This window comes from Gorilla gorilla, chromosome 10 (genome assembly GCF_029281585.2).
Source record: "Gorilla gorilla gorilla isolate KB3781 chromosome 10, NHGRI_mGorGor1-v2.1_pri, whole genome shotgun sequence".
Classification (NCBI taxonomy): Eukaryota; Metazoa; Chordata; class Mammalia; order Primates; family Hominidae; genus Gorilla; species Gorilla gorilla.
In genome coordinates this window covers 60,686,376-60,693,635 of record NC_073234.2, presented here as the reverse complement: position 1 = coordinate 60,693,635, position 7,260 = coordinate 60,686,376, and the positions used below count along the sequence as shown (strand labels likewise).

At 36.7% G+C, this 7,260-nt stretch overlaps 1 long non-coding RNA gene across 1 annotated transcript in view; it reads left to right on the top strand.

Moving 5' to 3' along the window:
- The first annotated feature begins 1,059 nt into the window (after nt 1-1,059).
- LOC134756518 (uncharacterized) overlaps nt 1,060-7,260 on the top strand; it is a 103,791-nt gene continuing 97,590 nt past the window's right edge. The window contains exons 1-2 of the long non-coding RNA XR_010129249.1: nt 1,060-1,227; nt 2,127-2,288. This is a non-coding gene — a long non-coding RNA (uncharacterized lncRNA). The remainder of the gene's footprint in view (nt 1,228-2,126; nt 2,289-7,260) is intronic.

The following is a 7,260-nucleotide window of genomic DNA, read 5'->3' as shown; positions in this document are numbered from 1 at the left end:
AGATCCCAACAAGTTCCTCATCTCTATCTAAGACCACCTCAGGCTGGACTTCATTGTCCATATAACTATCAGCATTTTGGTCAAAGCCATTCAAGTCTCTAGGAAGTTCCAAACTTTCCCACATATTTCTGTCTTTTTCTGCATCCTCTAAACTGTTGCAACCTCTGCCTGTTACCCAGTTCCAAAGCTACTTTCACATTCTCAATTATCTTATAGCAATGCCCCACTACCTCAGTACCAAATTACTGTATTAGTTCATTCTCACACTGGTATAAAGAAATACACAAGACTGGGTAACTTATAAAGGAAAGAGGTTTAATTGACTTATAGTTCCACATTGCTGGGGAGGCCTCAGGAAACTTATAATCATGGTGTAAGACAAAGGAGAAGCAGGCACCTTCTTCACAGGGTGGCAGGACAGAGTGGGTGCAAACAGGGGAAATGACAGACACTTATAAATCCATCAAATTTCATGAGACTCACTCACTATCATGAGAACAGCGTGGGAGAACTACCCTTGTGATCTGGTTACCTCCACCTGGTCCTGCTCTTGACATGTGGGGATTACAATTCAAGATGAGATTTTTGGTGAGGACATAGCCAAACCATATCAGTAAGGGTTCTAATGTGGGAATAGAAAGAAGACCAGTGCACTAAGGAAAGAATGATATGAGTTTGTATCAATGAGGAAATCAATGAACTAACCATGTAAGCACAATGTAGCAAGTAGTTCAGTTTTATCGTCACTATGATTAGAAACCATTGAAGTTGTTTACAAAGAGAAGTGACATGTTTTGGTTTATGTTTTTAAAACCACAAACTAACTGATATAAAGATAATTGTTTGTATGAAGGCAAAAGGAGAAGCAGAGTATTAATGAAAACATCCCTATGAGAGTAGTGGTTTGGCCATGCATGGTGTGATAGATTGCAAAAAAAGTCACAAATGCCTCTCATCCCTGTATATACCCAAATAAGGCAAATGCCTAGCTGTGGCCAATAGGACAATTTGTTTACTTCTGTGTTCAGCTCATAAAAGCCCCACTGCTCACACTGCTGAAGTAGAGCTCACTGAACATTTTCCACTTTTGAGTGCTGCTCAAATAAACTGTTAAATTTATTTAATCTGAAGTTTCTATTTTAACAGTTTCTAGATATCAGTATGTTTTTCTAGAAATTGATAAATGGAAAGAATCAAGTGTTTTCACAGTAAATCCTATATGTACAGGTAAGAAACCGAATAGTTGATGAGAGAAATTTCTTTGTAATGGAAACTAACACATGTAGGAGAAATGATAGAATGCAAAAATAGGCATTTTAGACTCCCAGTAAAATAATGGATCTAGGCAATGACCATCAATGGCTGCTCATACCATTGTGTAACAGATTGAGAACGACTTTGTAAAGGCTGACACCTCCTGTTACACTTTTGTAGTATTAATATTACAATAAATGGAGAAACCAGAAATTATGTTTGGTGATGCAATACTCAGAAACAGCACTAACTATAAACTATTCTTGCTATAAGTATTAAACCTGAATCTAATCATGCATCTATATTTAATGACCAATTATAGAAACATTCTAATGATATTGTGAGGATACAGAATCAAAGCAGGAAATAATGACCCAGATTTTTCAGTAACAGAATTATAAAGGAGGAGGAAATGATATATATTAAAAGGGACATACGAATCAGGAATTAAATGTGTTGTGTAGATGTGGTCTGGGTCCTGATTTGAACACATCAACTACAGTAAGACATTTTTGAGACAGAAAAAAATTGAGCATAGATTGTGTATTAAGTGATATGAAGGAACTGATATTAATTACATTGGTATAATGATGCTATTGTGATTATGCTTTCTTTTTTAATCCTTATCTGTTAGATATACTCATTTGCCTATTTAGTAGTAAAATTATTAGCTTTAGAATACTCTAGGACAAAAAGCAGTGATATTCTTGTGTGCTTCTTATGTCATATGCTGGGTGGAATTTGGCAAAGGGATTCTCTAGGGGCAATGTGGTACAAGGGGGATAATGTCAGGCTTTGACTACACAATGACTTGAAATAAGATCACTTATATTTCAGAGAAACACCCAGACTGTGTTTTCTTCTTTTCATAGGAAACTTATACTGGGTTCTCAATATTTCTGTGCACATTCAATATTTCCAACAATTATAGTTACTATCTGAAAACTTTAAGGGATTTAAAGACACAAGATGACAAGAAACAAGTCCATCAGCACTGAAGGATATTCACACTCAGTGTGACAACAGCTCACAGGGTGAGTAGAGCATCTTACTCTTACTGTTACTATGCCAGTTCCTTGACTGCCCTTCAGCACTGTAGACTGTGCTTTATTGCCCTGATTATGCACTCTTATACATTCACAAGTCAAAGGTTCTTGCATATTTCAATACAAATGAGATTTATTTTTGGTGCCATCTTCAAAGCTTCGCTGCCTGACATTGCTGTCATAACAGGCATATTCAATTAATTTACATAGAGCAAAAATGGGCAAGCCTGCCCATGGAGTTTGAGACATACAGTTTAAGTGCCATAGTCACATTTACTGCACCTATTTTGGTAGGTATTCCCAACGATAGAGCTACTTATATATTTTCTTGATTCCCCTTTCACCAAAATATTGAAGGTAAATGAGCCTGTGACATGGTTGGAGCTCAACACATTCTTTTGGAATAATCTGTAGGCTATTTCCTTCTAATATCATGATACATTGGATCAAAAAATTCCTTTGGAATAGTCTGTAGGTTATTTATTTTAAAAATCATGATACATTGGAACTTAATGTCCTATGGCACAACATAATTTTGCAAGCACTTTGCGTAGAGGAAGTGTTAAGTCTTCGGTTTAGTTATACCAAGATTCTGGTTTTGTGGGTCAAATGGTCAAATTACTACTATCTTAGTTCATTTGGGCTCCTATACCAAAATACCATAGCCTGGATGGATTATTAACAATAGAAATTTATTGCCCACAGTTATGAAGAAAGGTCCTGGCAGATTGGCTGTCTTGTGAGGGCTAACTTCCTATTTTATAGACAGCACTTTTTCTCTGTGTCCTCACTTAGTTTAATGGGTGAGAAGTCTCTCTCTGGTGTCTTTTTTTTTTTTTTTTTTTGAGATGGAGTTTCCCTCTTGTTGCCCAGGCTGGAGCACAGTGACTTGATCTTGACTCACTGCAACTTCCACCTCCCGGGTTCAAGCGATTCTCCTGGCTCAGCCTCCCGAGTAGCTGGGATCACAGGCACCTGCCACCACGCCTGGCTAATTTTTTGTATTTTTAGTAGAGACAGACTTTCATCATGTTGACCAGGCTGGTTTTGAACTCCTGGCCTCAAGCAATCCACCGGTCTTGGCCTCCCAAAGTGCTAGGATTACATGTGTGAGCCACCGCGCCTGGCCTCTGGTGTCTTTTATAAGGGTGATTATCCCATTAATTAGGGTTCCACTCCCATGACCTAATTACCTCCTAAAGTCTCCACCTCCTAACATCATTACTGTAGAGGTCAGGGTTCCAACGTATGAATTTTGGGGAGACACAAATATTTTTATATGATATTTAAATCTATAGCTGTGTATTGGAGAGACTTATTTTTCAGTTGTTTTATATTTTTTTGGAGAGAAGCCTAAATTACTGTTGTATACATAAATCCTTTAGTAATAATTCTTTTTTTAAAACTTTAATTATACCCCATCTTCTTGCAATAAGATTATTTAAAAGAACTTTCAATAAAAAGATAAAAAGGCTATGTGTGGTTTGGGCAAGATCCTAGCAAATGTTGGAAAGGCAGGATAAGGAATAAGAACAGATTTCAATTCAAAGAGTATCCAGCTGTGAGTCAGAAAACACTATAGTATACACTGAGGGCCTGACAAGTGGGTGAATGGAGTTAGGAGTCAAAGTGGGAATTTTGGAGGTCAGGACCCTGTCCATTCATTCATAATCTTTGAAAAGCCATACCCAGGGTCTGGCTTAGACATTTCTGTACTAGTGCCAAACAACCAAAATACAAAAGAGGGAAGAGGAAAGACAGGACATAGATAATAAGTATGCCCAAGCTCACATCTAAGTTACTTGGCTGTCTCACCAAAGATAAACAATGAATTGTATAGCTCTAACCATCTGATATAAAATTATGCAGGATCTGAGAAGAGACAAGCTTTGTCCTAGTTTTGTACCATGAGAATAAATTTTGCCAGATTTTTAGAGTTCATTTTAATACCTTTGGAAAAAATGGGCATGGAGAATGTAAATATTATGAAGGAGATAATGGGGAAAATTGTGCTTATTTAAGTTTCTGACATTTTACTAGGAATAAATATATCTCAAGAAAGCAGATGAATGCTCATTCTATTTATACATCATCATAATTACTAAATATCCATTTATTCAATAAATTTCAGTTGAGCATCTGTGTCTTATGCCCTGTAAGTGGGCCATGAGCATGTTCCTACATTCATGGATGGTTACATGATGTGATTACAAAGGAGATCAAAGGAACCTACTTTAAATATGACACAATACAGGACCTCTCTGAGGAGATGAGGTTTTGGATAAGACCTGAAAGATGAGGAAGTGCAGGGTATGCTGAGTACTGAGAAAAGAATTATAGGCAGAAGAAACAAGGAAAGGTTGCCATCTTCAAAAAACAAACAAACAAGCAAGTAAAAAACAGCAAATAGCTCGTGTTGCTCAATTTATTAAGTCCGATAGTGTCCTGAGATGAGGTTGGAGAGCAAGCAGGTGCCAAATGTATGAGGCATTATATGTCAAGTATGGCTTTTTAATTTTATTCTAATTATAATTTCATCTACCTACCTACATACATATCTACTGGCTGCTGTGTGGAAAATGGACTGGAAAAAGGGTAAAAGAAGAAACATCAAATGTTAAACTTAGCATTTATATATTATGCATAAGGAAGAAATTTATGAAAATGTATCATTTGGTTTACAGATGTGTTTTTCATATTGTAACTCGGTGAAGTATTCCTGAATACAGATCACAACTGACTCATGACTGCTTGCAGCTAAATATGCAAACCATCAAATTATCCAAATGTGTTTATGTCTTCTCTAAACTCTCAACTTGCATTTACCTAACCTCAGGCCAGTAATCCAGCTGATGAGTTGGTCATAATTCAAGCTGACACAATCAATCCAAATTAGTCATGATCTCTGTCATGAAGAAATGTGGAATAAGGGCAGTGGGGCATAACTGATGTTCTCTCCACTGAGGATGAATTATTGTAAATGTCTATAAATAATAACACAATATTTTAGATTTCTTTAGTCCTGTATTTATGTAAGTTATTTTACTTTATTATGTGGATCAAATTTAAATCCAAACAAACTGTCAAAAACTGTTTAATATTTTATGCTGAAGATAGGGCTAATAATTCATTTTCTAAGTTTGATTGATTAGAAAAGGGAGAAAATATTTGCAGAATAAAATCAATTAAAATAATCAAGGCTAGTAACATTTTCCTAAGGAGACTGGATTTCAAGGAATAAGTGAACATAATAATACCTAAACCGTAATGTAAAGAGAAAGTAGGATCCAAATCCATCCCAGATCTAAATCTTGAGTGACTAGTAATCAAATTCAGTGATGTCAACAACCAACACATGACACGATTTCATTCATTTGTATGAGTAACACAACAGTCAGTACTTCCAAGTTCTTCCTCTTCAATGTGTATATTTTGAATTCTTAAACAGAGACGTTTAAAAGAATTAAGAGCAAGTATGGGCAAATAGGTTCTTCCTTTATGACATTCAGTTCTATAAAAGGACAGAAGACCAGTAAATGCACATTTAAAGGACTTTAGAAACTATTTTATCTACTGCTTGGACAAGCTAATGAATTCTCTAGAGCAAGAGTATGGCAGGTTAATTTATTTCCCATTGACCCAGCAACTAATGTATATAATATTATGGAAACCTTTGTCTATTGCCATGGCAGTGCTAAGTAGGAGGAATTCTCCTGAGGTTTGAATGTTCAGTACTTTTTCAACATTATCTGAAATATTTGACATGTATTTCTGCAGAGGTCTTCTCTCTTGTTACGAGAAACTTATTTTGTTTAATTAAAAACTAAGAAAACATAGACACAACAGCAAATTAGCAAGTACCAATGGTAATTTATAATCCACGGTTAAATTTCATCATGATAGTAGTATAGAAAACAATGCCTTTCTGAACACCACATTTTGCATATTAAAGAATAGTAGAATTAGCAGATAGTTCTCATAAACCACAACCAAATAATTAAAGAATCAGTCTAGGATATACAAATGGTTTCACCCTCAATGTCACCTTTTATGCTTTCTATTTTTTGTTTCAGTGCAAATTCATTAACCTACTCCTTCTGGTGCCTGTCCTTCTGTGAAAAGATTCTTTATGCTGAGTGTTCTTCACTTGTCACAATATGTGAAGGAAGAGACCACAACTTTCTTCAATCTTTTCAGTTTTCTTCTACCTATTTCTTAGTTTCCCTAAATATCTAATCATTCTCTGTTCTAAATAATCATATTCAAGTGCTTTCATTTTCTTGAACATGTCCTTCTATCTCATCTGTGTTATCATTTATATTTTTTTCTTCCCTACCTTGTCCATATGGTAAGTATGAACTCATGTAGGAAATCAGTCAAGGTGGTGGGAGAAATTATAGGAGAAACACAAACCGTCTTGGAAAGCCAAGGTTTTGGAAAAGCTTTGAAAGATAATTTGGCTGAAGGCAGCCAAATTCTCTTATCTGGAGCCTGAGAGCAAAAGGTAGATAACAAGGAAGTGTAAAGGAATTGATCTAGATAAGTTAGTTTACTTAGGCCTCGGGACCTGGCCTTTAATCATCTGCGCGCAGGACTGCTCTCTCTGGGGCGGGGCGGGGCCGGGGGTAGGGGGTGTGGGAGGTGAGTGGGGAGCGACCATGTTAATTACCACAAGAAGTGTGGACTCAAAGCCTTTGTCATTAAATCTGTACTAAATAAATGCCTGCAGTGCCAACTTGTCATGGCTATGGCTGCTGTGACTCTTTATGGCACCCTCCTCGGTGTCTGTGAGCGGCCCAGTCCCCTAGCCATGCAGCCAGGCAAAAAGCCTCTGTCTGCATACTTTTTTTAATCCATCATTTGGCCAGGGTCTGCCAGTCAGACCCAGCAAACTCACCTATCATTGCTTGTGTTCCACAAGCCCTTTCTCATGAGAATGCCTAACTCCTGGAAAAGAAAT